Source organism: Lepidochelys kempii, chromosome 7 (assembly GCF_965140285.1).
Source record: "Lepidochelys kempii isolate rLepKem1 chromosome 7, rLepKem1.hap1, whole genome shotgun sequence".
In the NCBI taxonomy this organism is placed as follows: Eukaryota; Metazoa; Chordata; order Testudines; family Cheloniidae; genus Lepidochelys; species Lepidochelys kempii.
Window position 1 is genome coordinate 47,126,530 of NC_136386.1, and position 24,201 is coordinate 47,150,730.

The following is a 24,201-nucleotide window of genomic DNA, read 5'->3' on the forward strand; positions in this document are numbered from 1 at the left end:
GATCTTTATCCCCCTCCTCATCCCTCCATGAAATGTAATAAGGGTTTTTCCAGTACCACATGTTCTAAGTAGATAATTATATGGTGTAACTGTGTGACTGAACGGAGTTGCACTCATTATTTCATTAGGCTAATTAAGTAAACACTTGATGATAATTAGCTAAAATTACTTTGGGGATAAAAGAAAACCTAGAGAAGTGAGCACAGCAAAATCTGGCAGGGACTGTCTTTTTGTCCAATGTCAGTAGAGTGCCTAGCAGAGTGGGGTTCTGGTTTATACCTAGGGCTCATAGGCACTCTGGTAATGATTATAATAAATAAGGAGTGAGATGTTGTTATGTTTGTAGCCTAGAACTCAGACAATTTGGTTTGGGTCCCAGCTCTGCCACAGATTTCCTGTGTGGACACAGACAAGTCACATCATCTTTCTGACCTCAGTTCCCTATTTTACATATAGGGCTACTGAAACTTCCTGTATCATACCCTTTGCCTTTTTGCTATTTTAATTTTGGTTGAGATCTCTATGTGCTACTGTACTGACAGTAATAATAAATGGTGATGTCTTATGCTTCATGTGGAATCATTCACCCAAAGAGATCCAGAAGACTGTATGTCAAAGGAAAGGAGTACTTGTGGCACCTTAGAGCCTGACCAATTTATTTGAGCATGAGCTTTCGTGAGCTACAGCTCACTTCATCGGATGCATAACAGTATAACAGTATGCATCCGATGAAGTGAGCTGTAGCTCACGAAAGCTCATGCTCAAATAAATTGGTTAGTCTCTAAGGTGCCACAAGTACTCCTTTTCTTTTTGCGAATACAGACTAACACGGCTGTTACTCTGTATGTCAAAGGTTCATTTCATTAGCGTCTGGCATATCCCCTTCTAGAGTGGGACTCAATAGCCATTCTGCATGCACACCAGAACAGAAGGAAGGAAGAATGTATAGTTTTCCCTTTTGGACTGAGTGGGTAGACAGTATTTGGGGCCTTGCTGGGTTTTTTCTGTTAGGAGGTGAATTGGAAGATGCAAGTCGGGTATTTCTTTGGTGCAATCATGTTTAGTTACCAAAAAATGTGCACAAAGTCCCGTTTCCCTGAACACAGCAGAAACAAACAGCAGGCAGTTCCCTTGCTCGTAATGTCAAAACCTGCTTTTCCAGGAAGTCCTGTGCCCCAAGGAGCAATGACTCTCTGCTCTCTCGCAACCATGCTTGTGGCTGCTTATCTCACTTTCAGGTCACTTTCTGGCTCTACACTAGCACTTTTCTCAGTAAAACTTTTGTTGGTCAGGGATATGAAAAAACTCACAAAAGTTTCACCAACAAAAGTGCCAGTGTGGACAGTGCTATGTCGGTGGGAGAGCGTCTCCTGCTGACATAGCTACCACCACTCATTGGGGGTGGTTTAATTATGCCGGTGGAAGAGCTCTCTCCCACCAGCTTAGACCGGCCACACAGGAGACCTTACACCTGCACACCTATAGAGGAACAGGTAAGGTCCATAGAGCAGATGCACACAGCTGCAAACAAAGAATCCCCTCACACCTACATTTGCAACTAATCCCAGGGAAACCCCACAGTCCACATAGCTTAGCTTCTGATCAGTGTTGCCATATGTCCCATTGCCTTGGGCAGTGGCTTCCTCCTGTTTCCAGCTATCACTCCATAAAGGGACATTTAATTGCTTCTTTCATTTAGCTTGAATGAAGGATGGTTAGAGCCCCCGTCAGCTTTAACCAGGTCTATGACTGATGGCAGCCATTAACACCTCCCAGCACAGCAGTATCCATTTGAAACTACAAGGTGAGCTGAAGGTAGGCAGGATGCAATTACTGTTATTGGTGTATAGCTGTAACAACTCTGCACTTACAAAGACGCCCCTGGGATTTTAATGACCACGAACTGTCAGGGCCTTGGATTTACATCTCCTCTGAAAGAGCTTAGCTGATTTTGGCTGATGTGTTTTTTCATGAGAACTGAATTAACTACCCATAAAGAGGGTGGCTCATTCTTTGTTTACCAGGTTACCCATGAAGGCCCATTAGCAGTGCTGAAAGTTTGACTCATTTGGAGACCACCAGAAATTTAGATCCTGCCCCAGAAGAGGATGCCAGCTGTACATGAATCTGCAGAGATGGAGGACTGAGTTTGGCCAGGAGTCTTTTTCAGAGTTAATCACTTCTCTAAGGTAGGAAACAGGGCAAAAAACAGTTGTCCATTCAAAAGCAATCTGCTTGCTGGGAAAGAAACTGGTCTGAATTCGGAAGTCCTCTCTAAGTCCTTTGTCAAAACACCCATTGCCTGCTCAAGGACCAAGGACTTCAGGATGTGGCCTACTTTCTGTAGGTATACGTGACGTTCCCCTCTGGTATTATCTGGACTGGTGATCTGCTAGGTCACTCTAATTCTTGCCTCTGGGAGCCAGTCTTACCCTGCTCTGCTGTGAGAACCCCCACTCCTGGGCTGTTCACGCACAGCCTCTGGCATGTAAGCTGATCCCAGCTACTTGCAACCGAATGACACTAGCCAATATCTCCATCCCAGACACAACCCTAGGAATCTCCATCTTGCAGTGTCCAATTATGCCTCCTGGCTGCTGCAAACTTATATGAGTTCATCAATTTAACAAAGAAATTGATATGTACCAGACTTGTTATCCCAAGGGGTGCCTCTGACACACTTCAAACCAAACGCACTGCTTCAGGTAGAATAAACAAACAGATTTATTAACTATGAAAGATAGATTTTAAGTGATTATAAGTCAAAACATAAGTCAGATTTGGTGAAATGAAATAAAAGCAAAATGCAGTCTAAGCTGATCTTAACACTTTCAATGTCTTTACAGACTTAGATGCTTCTCGCCACAGGCTGGCTAGTTGCTCTTCAGCCAGGCTCTCCCCTTTGATCAGCGCTTCAGTCACTTCGTGTGGTGTCTGTAGATGTAAGAGAAAGAGAGAGAAAGAGCATGGCAAAGTCTCTCCCTTTTATCATGTCCTTTCTTCTCTCTTGGCTTTGTCCCCTCCTCCCTTCAGAGTCAGGTGAACATTACCTCATCGCAGTCCCAAACTGGCCAAAGGAAGGGGGGTGACTCACTTGAGAGTCCCACAGATCCTTTTGTTGCTGCCTAGGCCAGCGTCCTTTGTTCCTGTGAGGCTGGGCTGGGTTTGTCCCATACCTGCCCTGATGAGGTGTGAACTGACTCTCTGCTCTTGGAGAGTTTTTGCCTAGGCTTATTTTAAGCCATGAGGATACATTTTCAGCCTCATAACTACATACATCAAATTATAAACCTATAACATTACTGTAACAACAATGCTCAGTGCATTATGAGCCTTCCGAAGTCACCCGACATGACAAACTTTGCATTGGATACCACACAATCATTTTACAAGGATGAACACTGGGGTGCTGCGTGTTCCCCCCAGGTACAAAGAGTCAGAGTATGTTCTAAGATCAGTCTTAAGATGAAAGAAGCTAATAGGAAGAGTCAGGTCATCAGGACTTGGGGAGAAGGCTCCGGAACAAGGTAGCAGTTTAGTGCAAGCAGTGAGGCTATGAGAGACCCGACATCTCTCTTCTGTAACAGCTGTAAATCTGTGTAAAAGCAAGTGCAAGCTGCTAATTTTACCCTTCTGTGCTACAAACCAGCTATTTTTAAACCAAGTAAGAACCAATCAATGGAGAAATTAGCTTCAACATGGGGAGAAAGGCAGGGTCAGCGAAAATGTGTTGCAGAAATCTAAATGACGAACACCAAGGTGTCACTATGGATGGTTGGATGAATGTTCTGCAATACACTGGTGACCTTCGCAGAGAAAGACTGTAGAATCATCATAGAAACCAGTGATCCAAAAGGCCCACCAGCTTACCCCCCCAATCCCATCCCCATTCCAGGCAAGACTGCGCCCTATAATTTATTCTCCAGGCATCAATGAATGTTTCTCAGAAAAGGTCAGATCACTGAAACAGCTGTCATTTTTTTTAGAATGTCTTCTGCATTAAGATAAATAGAAAAACTGGGGCTGGTTTGCAGATTGGGTATATGATGCCCCTATAGGGTGTCCACTCAAATCCAGACCAGGACAAATGAGTGACCCAATTGGTTGCCCACGTGCAATGCATTTGGTATGTCCATCAAGTTGTCACTGGGGCAAGTGCCGAGATTCTAAGCTCTTCAAGGCAATGGCAGTGCCCTCCGGTGTGTGGGGTGGCAGGGTGCAGTGCCTAGCACACTGTGGATACAATGAGAAAAGAAATAATTATAAGAGCCCACACAGCCCAGCTACAGTTACCACAGCTGGTGTTAAACAGCCCCTTAGCAGTTATTTTAGCAGAGGGATCAGGGACTGAATGGGCCATGGAGACCAAGCTGTACTCTCCCCCTGCAGATAGTTCCCCCTCCCGCTCAGGGTTGAGGCATACTGGCCAGGCAGGAGAAGTCTGTACTTTCTATTCTGTGGATAAAAAGGGGAGTTCAGGCACACGGGGCTGCCATCTCAGCATCTTCCACCAGCACTGAATTCATACAAAGTCTCAACAATCCACGGGTTCCCCGATCTATCCAGAGGGTCCAGGACCTGGTGGTGGAGCCCACTGCTGGGGGAAGCCCTTGAGAAACATCCCCCATCCACCTTTGTTACCAAATACAGACACCTGGAGCCAGATCTGATGCTATCGTAAATCAATGTAGCTCCACCCCCCTGGGGCCAATTCCTCACTTGGGCCAGCATAAATCAGGAGTAACCCCACTGGAATGAATGCAGCTACAGCAGTGCAAAACTGGTGTAAATGAGTGGATTATCAGGGCTGGCAATGATTTGCACTGCATGTTGAGGAGAAGCTCACCCTTTATTTGATGCTAGTTTTGACTTTCTTGCCTGTTTTGACTTGCAGGCATCTCCCACGGGGCTGGCCCCTGCTGCATCTGGCTCGATAAAAGAACAGCACGTGTTATGAAATGTATCATAACATGTTAAGGTTTGCTAAAGACAGAATAAACAGTTGGGCTGAAAATTAATAAATACTGTACGCCTAAATTAAAAACACACGAAAGGTGCGAGACAGGGATCCAGACACAGGGATTATGGCACCTAAGATATTTAAAGATGACTGTGCAGCTCCTTTTTGTCCCCCACCAGTGCTCAGCTAGAAAGCCATCAGCTGGATTAAATTTGCTACCTAAAAAAAAATATATAATTGCACACTAAAGTCTACACTTTAAAATCAGATGAGAGATTGATTTCATTCCCCGCTTGATTGGATAAATCAGTCCAGAAAATAGTAATAGGCTCTGTCTGCACGAGCAGATGAAGAACCTAGAATTTACGATTGCAGCGCTGATAGGCCTGGGGTGTTTTTCACCACCATTCTGTCTATTCATAGTGTCAATATTACTCTAACACTTAAGGTCACCAACTGAGATCAGGGCCCCCCCATGTTCAGGACTGCATCGTCCCAATCATACTCTACATTTTAGGGATGGAGCACTGTGGTGCACAGAGATTACAGGACATCCCCAAGGTCAGTCAATCAGTCTGGGGGCAGAAATGGGAATTGAACCACCACCTCCTGCATACCAGGCCAGGGCTTTAATCACAGGGCCAGCCTTCCTCTCTTTGAATAGAGTTATCCAGCATGGTGTTCCAGGCTATGCTCCCACCTCCCCAGTTGTTCTCATGGTGAGGCTGCAGCTGTGCTGATGTACAGGCCCCCAACTGTGCGGGTGTGGGTCACCCAGTGGAAACCAAGGAGGAGGAGAGTTACAGGAACTCCATTCAGAAGGTGTTTCCCCAGGGAGACACAATGCTTAGAGATGCAAGTATGGAGGGTCTGGGCTAGACTTAACCTTTGGGCTCAGTGCTGTGCAAGGAGGGGGCATGTAACTGCAGCCCCACAGGGGGAGTCCCAGGAAGGAAATGAGCCTCAGAGAGGCACAATGACTTCCCTCTAGCTCCTTGGGGGAATGGGGGAGGTATTTTGCTACGGCCCTTGTCAGGACACAATATGCCCCCTTGCATACTGGCACAAGAGGAAAATCTGGAACCATGGGTTGGCCCACTGCCTGCCCTTCCCCACCGATTTGTGCTTCTCCCTCACCGCACCCAGAGCCACAGTCAGAGGAGATCTAAGGCAGCCACGGGGCGGGTTCCTCCCTGCATAGCCACAGTAGCGCCAGCCACAGGGAGACCACACCAGGGTGTGGAGCCCAGCAACTTACATGAGCCACCATGGCAGAGAAAAGAACGCCTCCAGGATGCACAGGATACAGACTAGACCTGATGGAATGTGGATTGCACTGTGGGAATATACAGGAAAGGAGACGGGAATTGGGAGGAAGAGTGAAAACACACTGGGGTTTGCACAGCAAAAACCCTTTGGGTCACAATTTGCTCCAGCTCCCCACAATGCACTACAGAGCTTTCTCACCCCTCAGGTTCTGTGCTGGAGCCAGGTAGTCCTCCAGCAGCTCTGTAATCCATGCCCCAAAGAGCACCTGGACCCAGCTCAGGGACTCTGCAAACACAGCTGTGTGGTCCATTATGCTTTGAAGTTGAGTGGTAGTTCCAATCAGATTAAACAGGCCGGATCCTCCTCTGGTGGAAATCGGGGCCACTGCACTTTCTTCACCATTCTGATACCCATTCACATCCGCCGAGGACCTGGCCTAGAAATCCTCTATTATCTTTCTCCCTCCTGGAGTGTTGCAGAGCTGGTTTCTACAAATGGAGAGGGACATTAATTAGAGGGAAAGAGGGGGAAAAACATACACAGGATAGCTCCTCAGCTGGTGCAAACAACCGTAACTCTAGTGACTTGGCTAGAACTTACATGGACTTACATCAGCTACGGGATCCGGCTCACAGTTTGGCTTGAACTGATGTGACTTGCATGTGTAATTGCTTTCTAAAAGGGGATTCTTGCTCCTCTCCCCAAGCTGCCTGCAGAGACTGCCAGGAGCTCCTGGAATTTCCAGAGCAAAGGGAAGGAGAGAGAGGGATGAATAAAATATTATCAGAGCACTTTTTATACAGCTCCATGAAGCCGCTATGCCGTGCTGCAAGCTTCATTTTTAAATAAGCTCAAATCAATTCCCTGCAAGGGAAGGCAAATGTGTCGGGCTTTTATGAGAAGGCACCAAAACTGAAAAGCCTTTTTTCCCCATCTAATCAGACTGGAGCTGGGTTAATTATGCAGCTCTGTCCTGATACAAGCGATGGAGCTTTATTCAGTACAACTCTTCCTTTATTAATGAATTGCAACCCAATTTTAATCAAAGGAAGGGGGAACAAAAAATCCCTTTGCCAACACGCTCCATTGGCTGCTGCTGTCTTGCATTTCCATAACTTCAAAGTCATGCATTTTTAAAATCAGCCTATTTTTTTGGGGTCCAGTTTGACTCTATTTGATCAGCCAAATAGAGAGAGCGAGGGAGAGAGAGAGAGAGAGACACCCTCTGCACGTGCTCCAAGCTCTAGCAGAACGGAGTGCCAGGGTGTGCCGATGTTACAGCTGTGGGCCCAGACTCCTCTTTCACTTGCATTGGTGCAACTACACTGATTTCAGTGAAGATGCATCATAAGAGGAGGATTTTTCCGGTTTAGCTATGGGCCCCCTCTCCTAATCTGCCCCTTCTCTCCAGCACAGGTGAGCAGAAGAATGAACGCACACACATACACACAGCTCTCTAACCTCTCAGTTATATACACACACAAATCTTTGTGCACTCTTCCAGACACACACAGCCCTACACACACGCACGCACATTTATTCATACTGAGACACATAGATCTATTCACACACACAAACACATCTATACACTCTCAGGCATCCAAGTACGGCTGCATACGCAAATCCCGCCCCACCCCCGCCCCCTTTGAATTCAATTCTTTCTTGATCTGACAAGCTGGAGACATGTTGCCAAAGCACAAAAGTGACAGATTCCAAGCCCCTGGCAGAGGCAGGTATGATCTGGGCTTCCCAGTCTTGGGGTTTCATCCCCGCTCTACATCTGTCACTAGCGCCCACCCGCAGGTTATTACACGGCAAGACCGCAACACCTTCTCCTCACACCATTGTGATAAAAAAATCTGTAATGATTCTGGGTAATTTGAAGAAGTCTCTCCTTGAACATCCTCAAATAGCATGACTCCCCTCTCCCAATCTTTCCTCTGCTCTGTGACTGCCCAGCTGCTTCTGTCTGGCTTTGCACTGTACTTTGTGTTTGGCAAGAGTCTGCCTTAGCTTTGGGCATTTCACTGTAGCAAAATAGTCTACCAGCATGATAGTTCTGTTCAGGGATCTGGAGCAAGCTAGACTGTTTTGCAATACTCAGTGATTCATATAGGGGTGTTTTAAGTATGAACCTAACACGTTGGGCATTTTGGGACATTGTTTGCACCACTGATGGAGAAGTTAGAGACACACACGTTGGCATATAGTCACACACATCCACAAACACACTTGCACACGCCCAGAGACAACCATGCATTTGTACATCCACACATCCATCCATCCACTCTTAGATACACATATACCTATACTCTGTCTCACACACAGAGCTATACTTTCTCAGACACTCACATGCCCACACAGCCACTCATACACAATGGGGCTGTCTCTCTCCCTCTGTCTCAAATTGCAGACTAAATGAGGAACATATGGGCTGAGGTGATTAAAAACAAGTTAATTGCTCTGGATCCCAGCATCTCTTCCCTTCTCGCAGCCATTACAGCTCGGGGACAGGGCCACTGTCTATTTGCCTGAGTGAAATTCTCTCTGAGGTAGCTGGAAATCAGCTTCAACTTGGTCCACCTGGGGCAATTTGCTGTTTTCTTGATGGGTGTGAAGTTGGGGGCAGGGAGCAGGGGATTTCTGGCTAGCACTTCCATTGGGGTAGGGTTACCTTAGTGGCTGCCCCAGACAAGACTTCTCCAGCCTGCTCTTTCCTAGCTGCAGACATGGCACCATCACTTCTCACCTCTCATCACTTCCTCCCCTCCCTACCCCCACTGCTGCTCGCTGAATCCACATTGACGGGTCCAGATAAAGGCCACAAGGTGTTTTATGGAAGCCAGAGCTCTTGCTATCACTTTCTCACTGTGAGCGACTGGGCTGATGATGGCTGCAACCTATAAAAGCATTGCTGGAATAGCCCCATCTGATTTCCTGAGTGTCCAATGTTATGCACATTGGCAGCAGCCTTTGATGTCCTCTGGCTCAGGTCTTCTTTGAGTCTGCAACGCCAGACATCAGGCCCTCAGTGCAGTCGGCTTTCTGAGACATCTTCTCTCTTCCTGTGCTTTGATCTCTTGGTACTCTGAACTCCAGCATCTGCGTGGGCTCTCCTGAAACAACCCACAGGTGGCAGGTTCCCTAGAAGCTGTCATAGAATCATAGAATATCAGGATTGGAATGGACCTCAGGAGGTTCATCTAGTCCAATCCCCTGCTCAAAGCAGGGCCAATCCCCAATTTCTGCCCCAGATCCCCTAAATGGCCCCCTCAAGGATTGAACTCACAACCCTGCGTTTAGCAGGCCAATGCTCAAACCACTGAGCTATCCCTCCCCCCTAGTTGTCCTACTCCAACTGCTTCCTGCCTAGTGCTGCTATTTCTGAGGCACCCATCATCTTGGTATATCTAAGGTCCAGATCCCCAACTCCCATTGAAATCAATAGGAGAATGGCACCTAAATACCTTTGAGGATCTGGGCTTAATTGTCCCAAATCTGAGTATGACAGTAGTATCTACCCAAGATCAGAGCCCCATTGTGCCAGGCACTATAAAGACACATAGTGAGAGATGGTCCCTGCTCCAGCGAGCTCATAGTCACCACAGGTAGACAAAGGAAGCATTATTATACTCATCCAGCAGCCAGGAATGGAGACTTAGATATATTGAGGGTCAGGTTTACAAAGGTATTTCGGTGCCTAAGACTGAACATAGGCACCTCGTGGCATTTACAAAAACACGTAAGTGGCTTAGATGCCTAACTCCATGTAACCGTGCAAGCGCCTCCCAAGTGCCCCCTCTTGGCCTGGGGTGGCGCTGTGGTGCCCTGCCTCAGTTTCCCCCCTTGGACTCCTCAGTAACTCAACTGGTCCATAGCACTAAAAGCCTTCCCCTTCTGTGGTCTAGTGTAGAACTTCTACCTACAAAACAGAACTCATGCTTCACTCCACTGGGCACAGCCTCACCTCCCTGAAGGGCTGTCTCCCTTTATCCTCCTGTCTCCTTGAATCCAGAGCTGCAAGAGCTGGGTTCAGTGCAGTCTTTCTCTGGGAATCAGGAGTTTGGTCCTCAAGGCCACAACCCCAGTTCAGTGTCTTTCTTCCTTTTGGTCAGGAGTCTCCAATCCTCCTTCCCAGAGCTGTGTTCAGCTCCCTTACTCCCCCAGGCTTGCTCCCTGCACATGCTTCTTCAAGCCAGCTGCAGTTTCCTAGGCTTCTGGCCTCCCAGTCCCTCTTGGCTGGAGCATTACTGGCTCAAGCTCCTTTTCAGTCCTGCACCCAAAGCCAGTGTAGCAAGGCAGAGCTAATTGGACACAGCTGGCTGACCCAAGGCTCCTTGGCCCTTAAAGGGGCAGGCAGCCCTGGTACACTCCCACTGAAAGTCATTTAGGTGCTTTTGTAAATCCACTGGGCATCCAAATACTGTCACCCCAGGAGACTGCACCCAAGTTAGGAACCCAGAATTTCTGAACTACAGTGCCCCAACTACACAACCATCCTCCCTCCCAGAGAAAGGTATCTCAGGCCTTGTTTGCACATGTTGCACTGGTTTAACGTAAACCAGGTTAGTCAATGAACTGGGATTCGAGGTCTGACTCTTAAAGGGGAGTTTTGTGGAGATCTTTACAAGAAGCTTGGCCCATCATTTTCTGCATTCCCCATGCTATTGTAGGAATTAATTATTAGTGTTCCAACCTGATATTTGTGTTTGGAGAAGAGCTTTTTCCCCAGCCCCACCCCGCGCTAGGGTTGCCAACCCTCCCAGTTTGGCTGGGAGTCTCCCAGAATCAGGCTCAATCTCCCGGAGGCTACTGAAGCCAATCCAGGAGATTTTAGGCCATTAAAAATCTGGCGGCGCAGTGGGGCTAAGGCAGGCTCGCTATCTGCCCTGGCTCCACGGTGCTCCCAGAAGCTGCCGGCATGTCTGGCCCCTAGGCGGAGGTGCAGCCAGGGGGTCTCTGCATGCTGCCCCAACCCCGGGCGCCGACTCTTCTGCTCCCATTGGCCAGGAATGGGGAACCACAGCCAATGGGAGCTCTGGGGGCAGTACCTGCAGGCAGGGGGAGTGCGCAGAGCCACCTGACCACCCTTAAGCCTAGGAGCCGCTGCCAGACATGCCGCTGCTTCTGGGAGCCACCCGAGTAAGCACCACCCCGCTGAAGCCTGCACCCCCCACCCCTTCCCGCACCCTAATCCCCTGCCCCAGCCCCCTCCTGCACCCAAACTCCTTCCCAGAGCCTGCACCCCTCACCCCCTCCCACACCCCAACCCCCTGCCCCAGCCAGTGAAAGTGCGTGAGGGTGGTGGAGAGCGAGCAACAGAGGGACGGGGGCTGGAGTGAGCGGGGGCAGGACAAGGGTGTTTGGGTTTGTGCAATTAGACAGTAGGCAACCGTACCCCCCCCCCCCCATCCAGTCTCTCCTGTTGAATGATAATAGCAATTCTTTGCATTTCTACACCTCTCTACAAACATTCACATATCAACCTTCTTAACACCCCTATGAGTGGGGAATTAGTATCCCCACTTTGTAGGGTGACCACATTTACCACAGCAAAATCAGGACACCACATGGGGCTGGCCTGAGCCACCTGGCATCATCGCTCGCCTGAGCCCCTCCAGCCCCCACACCTCTGTGGACAAACTGCTCAAGCCCCACTACCCAGCACCTCGTGTCACCACTGGCCTCCCCAAACATTCCTCCATGCCCCCCAAGGGGGTGCAACCCGCTTTTTTTGGCAAAACTGGGCATTTGTTCCATTTGCTCTTGCCAACTGATCAGAGCAACTTGCAACTGGCAAAGGCAAAAGGGACAAATGCCCATTTTGGCCAAAAAAGTCAGGACATCAGGGACAGGGCTTAAAAAAGGGGACTGTCCTTGCCAAAATGGGACGTATGGTCACCCTACCACTTTGAAACAGGGAAACAAGCAGCACAAGGCTAAATATCTCCATGACCTGAGCTAGACCCAGTTATGTTCCCTTAGAGCTACATACATGCGCTCTCTCACTGTGCAAGGAATCTAATTTGCTCTAGCTCACAAGGCAAAAGGAGGTGGATGTTCACCGAACTTGGGGGCTTAAATTTACACCTTTTACACCTTTCTTGCCCCACTCCTCTCTTTTGACCCCTTGGTGTATAGGTTATCCCAGCTGGGACTCCCCTCTGAGCTTAGTCTCCGGAGGCCAAATTCAGAGGTGGTAGGTGAGTAAGGGGGGTGGTAAATTACATCCTCGGAGTAAGGGTGGGGGCGGTAAATTATGCCAAAGGAAGCCTAAATGAGTACAGAGTGCATGTAAACAGTACCTCAATTGTTGCAGCACTTAGGGGTCAGAAGAAGGCCTACATTATACAGTCCAGATCCTCAGCTGGTGTCAATCGATGTAGGTCCATGAACTTTCAATGCATGTTTAAGCTTCATTTGTTTTGACTAGAGATATACTACCTGAGGATCTGGCTGGAGGACTCCATCTAGACTCAGGGCCTGATGTGCCACTCTCTTCCACCAGTTTTTTACCAGTGTAAATTGACTGATGGCAGAGAAAATTCCCTGCCTGCACAGCATGAACCTGGCACAACAAGGTGGAGATGCAGGCCTTTAGCCTTTCTGAGCCGGAGTGGCACTGTAGCTACTCACACCCATGCAAAGCGGGCATGCAACTCTGCCACCCGTGCAAAGGGTTGGGAATTCTGCAGGGAAGGGGAGGAGGCTGCAGGAAATCAATTGTCTCTGCTCCAGCAGATGGCACCGTGGTTAATGGTGTGAGAAATGGGGAGGAAGCTTACAGGCCTAGAAAGCAAGAACTTGCAAGAACCCCAGGCTGGAATTCTGGAGCAGCAGTTGTGTGGAAGCCACTGGCTCTTAACATCTCCCCAGAAGGTGTTAGAGGAAAGCTGGCTCTGGAAGGAGTGACTGAGAGGGCGGGCGCGGGTGGTGGTGCCGCAGCTGAATAAACACATACAACACAATTAAGTGGAGTAAAGATGCTTTGATTAAAAGGCGAATCTGGGCTCATCTGTTTGTGTTTGAACTGCCTAATCTCCTTCCCCCATTGTGCACAAAATTAAGCGGCTGGGATTTGTGTGTCTAAACAGCGAGCTGAGAGTGGCAGGGTCGCAGAACAATCCCAAGCAGCTCTGGCCAACTGGGCGGAATAATGCCACATTCAAATGGAAATGCGGCACTTCTCGTGCACTGTTGCTGCCTTCCCCTGGGATGCAGCAGCCATGCCTCGCTCTTGCAGGCAGGTGTTCCTGGACACCTGCCCAGGCCAATGAGTAGCACCCCAGCCACCTAATAACCTTCTCTGAGGAGGAAGCAGGCTGCCTAGGGTGGCTGTTGCTTGGCGTGTGGGGCAGGGAAAGAAGCTGTGGAATAGTCTGGCAACCAGTCCCCATCACGCTCAGACTAAGATGGCTTGGGTGGAGGGCCTCACACCCATCCTGCCCTCCTGAGCTCTCACCATGTGCCTCCTCAAAGGTTTCTTTTGGGGTGACTGAAAGTCCATTCCTCCGCTCTCCCATTTCGAATGGATGTTCAATGGGCCTTCAAACCTTGGAGCTGGGTGAAGAGTTCCAACAGATCACCCCGAGTACTCAAACCTTCACGAGAACTTGGGGAAATGGAGGCAGAGGGAGGGATCCTGCCCAAGGTCACATGACAGATCTTTGGCAGAGCCAGCACTGACTGTCACGCCAGCGTCCCAGCAGCTGGGGCGCCTGCCTTTCCAAACAACAAAACCCGGCAGCCGAGGTTTACTTCTGCCAATGTTGGGGGAAAGTGATTTTTTGAAGGCGGTTCAAAGGGCACATGCACCAATGACCTAATGATTGGCTGAGCATCGCCCCGGTAATCAGGGAGCGGAAACAATACCAAGTGACCAAATCGCAACCAGGCAAAGTTTGGCTATCCAGGCACTCGTAACTGATATTTGTGAAATAATTAGTGGCGTAACAAGAAAATGCGAGGAAAGCACCATCTGCCTGTGCCTGCTCCATGGAGCAAAAAAAAAAAAAAGGCAAAATGACTGAATACACGATACAGTTGCAAGTTCTTTGCTCCGCTCTCCCTTGAGGCACAGGTGCAGACTTTCAGCTTTCCCTGGGGATGCTCCACCCCCACTCAGCCCCAAGGCCCTGCCCCTACCCCACCCCTTACCCCAAGGCTCTGCCACACCCCACCTCTTCCTGATCCTGATCTGTCCCCTCCCCCAAGCACTCCCTCCCCTCCCCCCACCTGCCACCAAACAGCTGAACAATGGGGGGCGGGAGGGCTGGGAGGACGAGGGAGGAGCTGATCGGCAGGGCCACCGAACAGCTGATCAGCGGCGAGTGGTGCTGAGCACCTACTATTTCTTTTCGGTGGTCAGTGCCTATGAACACAGGTGTGGGGCAGGCTACAGACAGTTCCACCATACACCTTCAGAAGATGCAGAGATGTCCATCACCATGGAAAGGTGCTCTCTATTCCACAGAGGCTGGGGATGTGAGGCCAGAGGAGGAGAAAGAACAGCCATACAACAGCCGTCCATGCCTCTTAAGAGTCTTCTCTGCTCTCATCCAACCAGCCCAAGGCCAAGGGACTAGCACGCTAACTCTTCCCCCTTCTTGTACCTTCTGCTCTTCATCCCAGGGAGCCAGTGAAGTAACTTGTTGGCCCTCAGGGCAAATGACTGATGTGGCGAAGAAGAAAGGACAGCATTCTTAACCCCTGGCTGGCAACCAAAACAGTCTGAGCCCGTCTACGCCGAGCCCTGAGGTAACTTGGTTATCACTGGAGCTGGGGCAGGGCTGAAACTGTCCCGCTTTGTTCAGAAGAGGCAGCAGGGGCTTAGATAAAGGGGTTTCTCGGAGGAAGGTGGGAGCTGATGGGGATGGTGGAGGTGGAGACAGAGGCTGACAGGAGCCTGTAATATTGGTCACCGACAGTTCCCATTGCGCAGGAGCTGCTGGCAGCATGCACACAACAAATCTCCTGGCCTGTATTCAGCTGTGGCCTCCTAGGGCAGTAGGAACAATGAACCCACACAGGTCTGCACAGCTGTTCTGGGGGCCCACCCCACTAGCAGTGCTGCCTGATGCTGCTCGGTTCTGGTGACTCATGTGGCAGATGCAGCCCATGTATCAGAGAGGTGGCCATGGCCTGTCGGCCAGAAGGAACTAGGGGGCCCTGCAGGGAACCCTAGGAGCAGAGTTTGGTGCACTCACATAAATGGAGCAAGAGGTGAGTCTCTCTCTGTTACACACACGCGCTGTCCATCCCTCCATCCATCCCTATATCTGTCTGTCTGTCCAGGATCTGACTGCATTTCTAATGCCCCCACTGCCACGGCACCTGCAGTGCCAGCTCTCCATGGTACTTGTACACCCACAGGCAGAGGGCACACCCTCAGTGGCTGGCGGGGGGCCAGCAGCAGCTGGGGCCTGGTGCATAGATTTCTTTCCTTCTCCCTGCAGCACTATCCCATGTCTCCCTGTAGCCCGGCAGGCCACGTGCTTGTCCCTGACACGCAGCACCCAGGGAGCGCTCTGCCTCCCAGCACTACTCCCCAAGCTGTGGAAACTGCAGACATATGTTGCTTTTTCACACTGTGGAAACAACAAATGTTCCTGTCTGTGCTCAGTCCCAGCAGCCTCGGGAGGGACAGAACGGGACCAGACTTCCTAGGCACCCGAGCAGGGTGAGTGCTCCCACAGGGGAGGGGGTGGGAAAGGCGCCATGTCTTTATCAGCTTCACGGAGGATGCAGGGATGAGGATCCCTGTTCCACAGGCAACTGTCACTCCCTCCTCAGCCTGGCCCTCTCGTCTCTGCTGTCTGTGCCCTGCCCAGTCACGTCAGTGCTGGTCCTGTCATCGGGCCCTGGCCTGCCATGTCTCATTGTTCCACTGTCCTGCAACATGGACAAGGCCTCGCGCCGCTCTCCCAGCCCTCTTTCCTATTTTCAGGCCCAGGCCTTGTGCTGCTCCCTGATCCTGCACCATCACCCCGTCCGCCTCTCCCACTGTCAGGCCTCTGCCCCACCCAGCTCTCCCACCCCATCGCTGCCCCCTGCCCTGTCCTGCCAGCACCACCCAGCTCTCCCACCCCATCGCTGCCTCCTGCCCCATCCCACCAGCACTGCCCACTATCCTGCCCCCATCATCCACACTATGCCCATCCCGCGGGTACCACCCAGCTCTCCTGCCCCCATCATCCAACCCCCACCCCCTCCTGCCAGCACCGCCCAGCTCTCCTGTCCCCGTCGTCCGCTCACTGCCCCGTCCCACGGGTACCGCCCAGCTCTCCTGTCCCCATTATCCACCCTCCCCCATCCCACCAGCACCACCCAGTTCTCCTGCCCCCATCATCCACCACATCCTGCTGTCTGTTTGCATTCCCTTTAACAGCCATAAAGCCTGAGTGACATCAGCTTCCTTCTGCCAACCAAACACCCCAAACCTGTGAATCACATGCTCTGATACTGGTGCTGAGGGAAGGTGCTGGGGCAATGGCATCCAGGGTCAAACCTTCAGCTGGCACGACTGGGCGTAGCACCACTGTGGTCAATTTGGCTCTGCCAGTTTACACCAGAAGAAGATGAGCAGCAGAAGACGAGCAGCAGCAGGCCATACACCTCTCAGCCCCCTCCTCCCTGCAACGTGCTTCAGCACTATTCTGGACTCAAGGAGGGGACAACCTCCAGGATCACAAATGGAGCTGCTCCGTTAAGTCTCCGAGCTCATTCCTTGCTCCCCAACTGTCCTCCAGGTGTGGGGAAATGAGGCACGGCACAGCTGAGTAACTTGCCAACAGTCATACAACTCAGTGACGGAGCCAGGAATAGAGCCCCAGCATCCTGGGTCCCATTTGTATGTTTCACCCACTCTCCTTCTCTGTGGTAACCAGTGAAGCATCATGCCCCCATGGTGATGTCACATTATAAAGGCAATGTATTCAAACGTGGATATGCACTTGGGGAAACTGAGGCAGGAAGGGGCGATCAGTAGCAGAGCAGGGGATTAGAACTTACATATCCTGAATCCAAGCCCAGTGCATTCTCTGCCTGCCCTGAAGCTCAGAGAAGCAAATGGGAATAAATAGGAATCTCTCCACCGACTTCCAAGGGCTTTGGATCAGGCCCGGTATCATTTTGGAGACTGACACCTACGGATGGAAAAATATGATTACCTCAGAGGGAACAGCAAGGTTCCCTGCAGATTGGGCGCGGGAGGAAACAGACTCAGGCCGCTCCCAACGACAGTGAGGAGACAAGAAAAATGCGTTGTGAGTTGCAGTGTTTCTGGTCTGATGGTTTTTAATGGGCTAAGCAGCGGGAGCGCTTGGCTAACAGCTTGCGCTGTGCGACACTGGAGAACAGAGACGGGCCTTGGGGGAGCCATTCATATCCCCCCCTAAATATCATGTAAATGCGGCGTTGGAGATCAGCTGTGTCGGAGGAGCCCGAATGATGCGCCCGATGCCTCACAAAAGATGCAGGCTGGGAAGCAAAGCATGTGCAAATGAGAGGGAGGGAGGAAGCTGCTGAATATTCATGAGCAGAGAGTTCCCTGATCAAAAGGCGCAATCCTGTTTTCTTTTATAATATATCTGGTTAATACGGACTTAATGAACGAATGAATAATAAATTAGTCCAATTTTGTTTTCTTTCTTCTTGGAATCACAGGCTCAAAGGAGGACTTTGGGCAAGTTTGATTGATAGCAGAGGCTTGCTGAGAAATCAGCTACCTAAATGTTTATGAAATAGGAACCAAATAAATGGTGCAATTGTTTTAATCTTTGGGTGGCAGTAAACGCCACTGAAAAGGAGGAGGAAGAGGAACCCTTTCTGATCTCCCCGGGCCAACGTTTTTTCCGAAGTGGGAGGAATGAAAGTGCTAGGCCCCCGACACCTTTGCTTTAGATGGCACAGCCAAGACATGCCCCCAGCGCAATGTGGGCCAGATGGCTCCAGGGATGGGGGAAATGGTATATGGAGCCTCTCCCCTCTAAGACACGGACTGAGACTTGGCCAAGGTTAGGGTGACTGGAAGCTGGTGTCTGACAACTGTTTTGGTGGCCCCTCTGTGAACTGTGAGCTGGTGGGCTCCATCATCTTCCTAGAGAAGAGATGTCCATCAAAAAACAATGCCATCACAACTGCAGCCTTGGCGACCGCCTCAGCTGACTGAATGGGAGAGAAGACTGAACAGCCTTTTACTCTCTAGAGCAGGGAATTTCATTCATGTGTCTCACAGCCCACTTGTGAGGCTCAAGCCAGTCATGTCTGCGAAGGATTTGGCCTTGGAAGTGAGAGAAGCACATAGCACGGTCCTTTTATTGATTGTTATTAACAACATTGATGTGCAGATAATTCAGAATGAATCCTTTTCCCCCATCATTTTTGCCTCTTTGGCCTGTTTCTGTGATATTTGTGAGCAGGTCACGATTATCTCAGATTGACTTCTTGTTGGGCATCACTCGACAGAATTCTTCATGAATCTTGTTCACTCACATTGTCAAACTGAAAGTCCAAGATTCAAGCCACGTCCTTTAGCTGTGAATGGTCACGTAGAACATATGGCGCTGTTTCTCTTTTCTGATTGAACAGATGAGAGATTTAGAACTGTAAATGCTCCAGGTTCACTCTGAGTGGGTGAGCTTAAAATTTACTCACCATGAACCTCCGGGCTAGTGAAACGTGATTGCACTTATGGAAACACAAAAAGGCATGCAAACATGTGACACTGCATGATGATATTGCATGATCTGGTACATACATGGCATTGTGATGTGAAAAGCAGATGCAGCAGCATCGTGTTGTGTCACGGCAATGTTGCGACTCCTGAAAAGCCTCTGTGTCAATTTACAGCGGCTGGGCCTGGCAAAATCCATCAGGATGGAGAAGAGAGGAAGATGGGCCTGAACTATGGAGAGAAGGAAGCGATCACTGGATAAGGAAGCAGCTAATGACTGCCCAAATTCTCTGCTTCACCCAGGGTACTTGGCACAGTTGAGAATTGGTCCGGAATCTCCACCCAATTCCATCAGGTTTATTATGATGTAATGGAAGCCAACAGAGTTACACCAGTATAACCCCAGTGTAATGGAGTGGCAATTCAACCACCTCACCCTAGACACATAGTCCAAAAGAGGGCACTGGCGTAGAAGGTCTCTATGCTCAAGCGGGCTGCATCAGCAATCTCAGCAAGGCAAAGTGCTCCCTTCCTTCTCTTCTTACCCCTAGAGTTACCAGAACTGATGCTCCCATCCCTCCACATCCACCAAGCCCACAGGCTGGTTCCAGTTCCACGGTTCTCAAAAGCTTTGGGTTCATTCGGCTCACCTGCTGACGTGAAGAGGCCTGCAGCATCACATGCAGAGATGAAGAGTGGCCTTGCTTGGCCTGTGCTGTTGACATGTGCTCCACCTAGCTGAGCTGGAGGAATTCACATCCCATGTTAAGGACAACATGGAGTGTTTGATACCTTCTTTGATGGGGCAAAAGGCCTGAGGTGGACCAGAACCAGGTCCCCAGCTCTAGGTCAGAGCAGCAAGGCCCCCATTGGCCAGATTCTATTGATTTCAATAGACTTTGGATCAGGACCTTAGTGTAAGCCTAGGGTTCTGTAAATGCTAGGTCCCCTAATGCCAGCGCTAACCCCAGCTCTGCAGTAGGGCTGAATTGTTTGTTATAAGACCCTCCACAATATCAGAAGTTCTGTGTGTTCCTTCCTGTCTGGTGGGGGTCCCATCAAAGAGTGAGATGAACGTCCAGTTTGTATGAGGCAAGATCTTCCTATCCACTCCCTGCTGAGGGCTCCTCAGACCTTGTCATGGCTCCCAGACCTTGGCGAATGGAGAGTCGCCATCTCAGTTGGGTAGCTTGTGTGGGTCCCTCCCAGAAGGGCTGGGGGACTTTTGTACATCAAAAAAGTTGCCAGAAATGACCCAGAACTGAAATTTTAATTGAGTCCAGGTTTGGTGGCCAAATGTCCACTTACCTAAAGTGGCTTGTTCTTGTCTTCATGGGGTCTTCCCCCTTAGCCGTAGGGAGCGGCATGCTGGCCTCACACCAAGGACTCGACCTTTCTGACTCACCAGCTGATGATTTACCCCAGGATAGGGGAAATGCCCTCATTTTCCCCAGCCATGTGCTCATTTCCTTCAGGAAAAAGCTCCCCCACATCTCTCAGCTGGGACAAGATCTCTTCAGCCTCCTCTGGGAACAGCCATAGTATTCTGGAGTTTGGTGTGGAAGCTACCAATCTCCAGGCTGTCTTTAAGAGCAACTCCCAGCTGAGCCAAGTTTAGCTCTGCTCCAGCTGGCTTGGCCCAGGCAGAGCCGCTGCCTGTGATACTCAAGGTTCCTTGTTTGAGTCCTAGCTGCAGTTATAACATGAACCTAGCCAGAGGAGGGGGAACTCTGGTCAATGGTTATGCCCGTCCAAGTTTAAGCAGGGGAATAGTCCCGCTATTGTGGGGAACTTTCCTGGCTTCTGCACTACCGCAGTGAAGTGGGCTAGCGAAAGGATCTGAGTCCTCGCTCCCACTTCCTTTACCGAGTGGCCTCCCTGCCCTTGAGGACTCCCCTTCCACTCTCCTGTCTGGCAGAGTCCTCGTAACCCCAACAAGGCTGGGTCCAGGATTCCTGGGGGCTCGACCCCCAACCCTGCTGTGGTCACCTAGGACAGGGGCTAGGGTGTCCTCACTCCGGGGTACTCTCTCTGCACTGGGCACTTCTCTGACCCACTGACCATTACATACAAGTTAAAGCAAATACAAGTTATTTAATCAACAATTAATTTTAAAAAGAATAAGGAAAAATGGGAAAGGTTAAATGAAACACATCACCCTGCTCTGTGACAGGGAACATCACAAACAGTGTCTCTGGAATGTCAGGGCCGTTCACAGTCTGTTCCTTGTAAGTCCCAGGCCTTCGTCTCAGGCCCTGGCTGTGCTGCAGGGATACTGTGGGTTGGACACTTGCTCTGGTGGTGGCCACACGCTCTCAGGCTCTAAGTGGTAGGACCCTTCTTCCCAGTGTCGCCCCCGCCCTGTCGGGGTTACGATCCAAGCCTGGCCTGCAGAGCCTCTTAGCTGAGGCGTCTCCCGGTGCTGGGCCCGCTGCCCAGGGTCCCCCTCGGTCTCCCCAGCTGCTCACCGCACCCAGCTCCAGACTGCTCCAGCCCCAGCTCCACCCCTCGGTCTCTGCACTGCTGCTCTGCCTCCAGCTCCCTGGGTTGCTTCTCTGGCACCTCTGCCTCTGGTTGCTGCAGCTCTGCTCCCAGGACAGGTCTGCTCTGCAGGCTGCTTCTGTGACTCTGCTCCCAGCACTGACCTGCTTCCTGGGCTGCTTTTCTGGCCCCTCTGGCTCTGGCTGCTGCAGCTCTCCTCCCAGGGCAAGTCTGCTCTCTCTGGGCTGTGCCTCCGGCTTTGGGGCTGCAGCTCTGCTCCCAGGACAGGGTCTGCTCTCTCTGGGCCGCTTTTCTGGTCCCTCTGGATCTGGCATGGCTCTGCTCCCCAGCTCAGCTCTGGCCCCTGCTTTCTCCTTAGCTCGGCCCCACTCTGTCTGACTCAGGCAATTCCAGCTCACATGGACAACAGGACCTCCCTGGCCTCCTGACTCCCTGATTAGCCTGCCCGCCCTGTCATTCAGGCTGACCTGGAGCATTGGCCTCTCCCCATTGTTTCTGGGGGCTGTCAGTCTCAGGGTCCTGATTCCCCATCGACCCTTCCCCCTTTTTAGTACTGGGAGCTAGCAACTAAAACACCCCCGCTGAATGTTAGTAAGGGGGCAACAGTCCCCTTACACAAGTGCCCAGCTAACAGATACATTATGCCCTGTGAATTAACAGCTAACCTCCAAAGCTTCTTACCTACCTAGATTTACCTCGCTGCAGGCTTTGTTGTTGCACCAGCACGAACATTCTTTCTGCATAACGTCCAGATGACTGACGGACCCATGTTGCTCCCAAGCCTTTTGTAGTGAAAGCCAGACCTGCCATGGCCAGTGCTCTTCTCAGCAGGCTACTCCCTGTGGTCCTTTCTTTTGGGAAACCCAACTAAGCTCCTGCTTTTTCATTCCTGGTGCTGGGCTCTGGGCTCAGTGTGTGGGGTGAGCTCATAGGCAATCAAGAGAGGGATTTGGGATCTTAATTGTCTAAATGACAGGTCTCAGAGTAGCAGCCGTGTTAGTCTGTATCCACAAAAAGAAAAGGAGCACTTGTGGCATCTTAGAGACTAACCAATTTATTTGAGCATAAGCTCCGACGAAGTGAGCTGTAGCTCACGAAAGCTTATGCTCAAATAAATTTGTTAGTCTCTAAGATGCCACAAGTCCTCCTTTTCTTTTTAAGTGTCTAAAGTGTCTTCTGCCTCCTCAGATTAGCCAAATTAAAATGCTTCCAGCTCTCTCACAACGCTTAATTCTGAGCAACAGCATTTCAATGTCCATACTATTAATTAATTAACTAATTAATTATTATTCCTCGTGTTAGTAGTACCCAAAGGGCCCCATTCAGGATCCAGGCCCACAATCTTGAAATATGGCTGACAATTTATTTAAGCTGATCAGAGAAAGCAGTTGAAAAATAGCTTGATATTTCTGTGTTTCCCTTTGACACTCTCCAGATTATCATTAAATGATCATTAAGTTAAAGGCCGTGGAAGATAGTTTCCTGATAGTACATGAGCATGTTGCCTTGAAAAATGAATAGTAACCAAACTGGAAATATGAGCCCGGATCCTCAGCTAGTATACATTGGTGTAGCTTAATTGACACTATACCAACTGTCAACAGCTACAGTAGGGAAATGTATATTTTTTTTCAATTTGTTCCACCCTGGAGCCTTAATATTCTACCTGTGCTGTCAGAGCTGGGGGGAGGGGATCTTCATGCACCAGGAAAGGGCCCCGCTGACCAGGAGGCAGGTGTTTGGTGCGGATGATGCTGGCTGGACCTAGACAAGGAGGAGTTGCACACTGCACCATGCATGGTCTGGCCAGGTGTGTCCACAAACACCCCCCAGCTGCTTTGGCACCTCCATGAACTGGGAACCAGTCCCTGAGGGGCAGGGACGGCTTGAATTTCACTTGCAGCCATTTTCCAGCATGCAGATCTAATTCGGGGCCCAGGATGGGTGGGTAGGCAAGCAGCTTCCTACCCCTACTAAACCAGGAAGCAAATTACCTCCTTCCCCATACCTCTTCCTCCACAAAAAGCTGGGTTGGGGGCTTTCCCTACAGAGCCTTTTGACATCTGCCCCCAGTTTCAGAGACTGCTGAGCTTTCAGTTAACGAGACCCTCTCCCCAACCCCTGCACTTTCTTCCCCCAGCCTGCGCAGGCCTGGGACTACCAAATCAATCTAAGGAGGGTGCTGGGAGTGGGGAGGGGCGGGGGGTCAGATTCCAGGGCAAGCCCTCAGTTTTGTTCCCCTCCTGGCTGCCTTTGTCCTGGGCTCACTTTCCCCTTTTGTGCAGCCTTCCCTTCCCTTCCCGCCCGGCGGGTTGCCACAGCGATGAGCAAGCACGGCCTAGCTTGCTTGGTTCCCGGCTCACCCTCCCCTGCCGCAAAGGGACAGGAGTGCTGGGCTCCCAAGCGCTGAAAGGGAGGGTATCTTTCCAGTCGCTCCCCCGCCCCCGCCCCGTTGCACGGCTCAGATACTCGGTCTTTTCTGAGGTCTGCTCTACACCTACACATTAGCTGGACCCGGCAATGCCTCTCGGGGCGGCGGCAGGGAAAAGGGATGGAGGCCAGGTGCAGCTCCCGCTCGGGAGAGCCCCACTGGCTGGTCGCGCAGGGGCTTTGTTCTTGGCAGGGAACGTCGCGCAGGCCGCGGCTCTGCAGTCGCAGCCCTCCACGGGCGCGCGGCAGGTTTAGAGCGGGCGAGCATGTGCGGAGTTAGGGGGGAGGCACTGCAGCCTGCTGATGTAAAGCAAAGGGAGGATGGCTGTGCACTAGGAGCCCCCCTCCCACTTCCCCCTGCCCCTCC

General features: G+C 50.8%; 1 long non-coding RNA gene across 4 annotated transcripts; it reads right to left on the minus strand.

Annotated features, from left to right (window-relative positions):
- Nucleotides 1–2,750: 2,750 nt before the first annotated feature.
- LOC140914533 (uncharacterized) lies at nt 2,751–24,061 on the minus strand. 4 transcript variants are annotated; one of them, XR_012159889.1, is made up of 5 exons: nt 23,906–24,061; nt 6,830–6,961; nt 6,428–6,717; nt 4,847–4,925; nt 2,751–4,233 (listed from the first exon to the last, which is right to left on the minus strand). It is a non-coding gene; the product is annotated as an uncharacterized LOC140914533 (long non-coding RNA). The 4 variants fall into 4 exon arrangements; XR_012159890.1 differs by having other exon boundaries at nt 22,090–24,061; XR_012159888.1 differs by lacking the exon at nt 6,830–6,961 and having other exon boundaries at nt 22,090–24,061.
- Between the last annotated feature and the right edge of the window lie 140 nt (nt 24,062–24,201).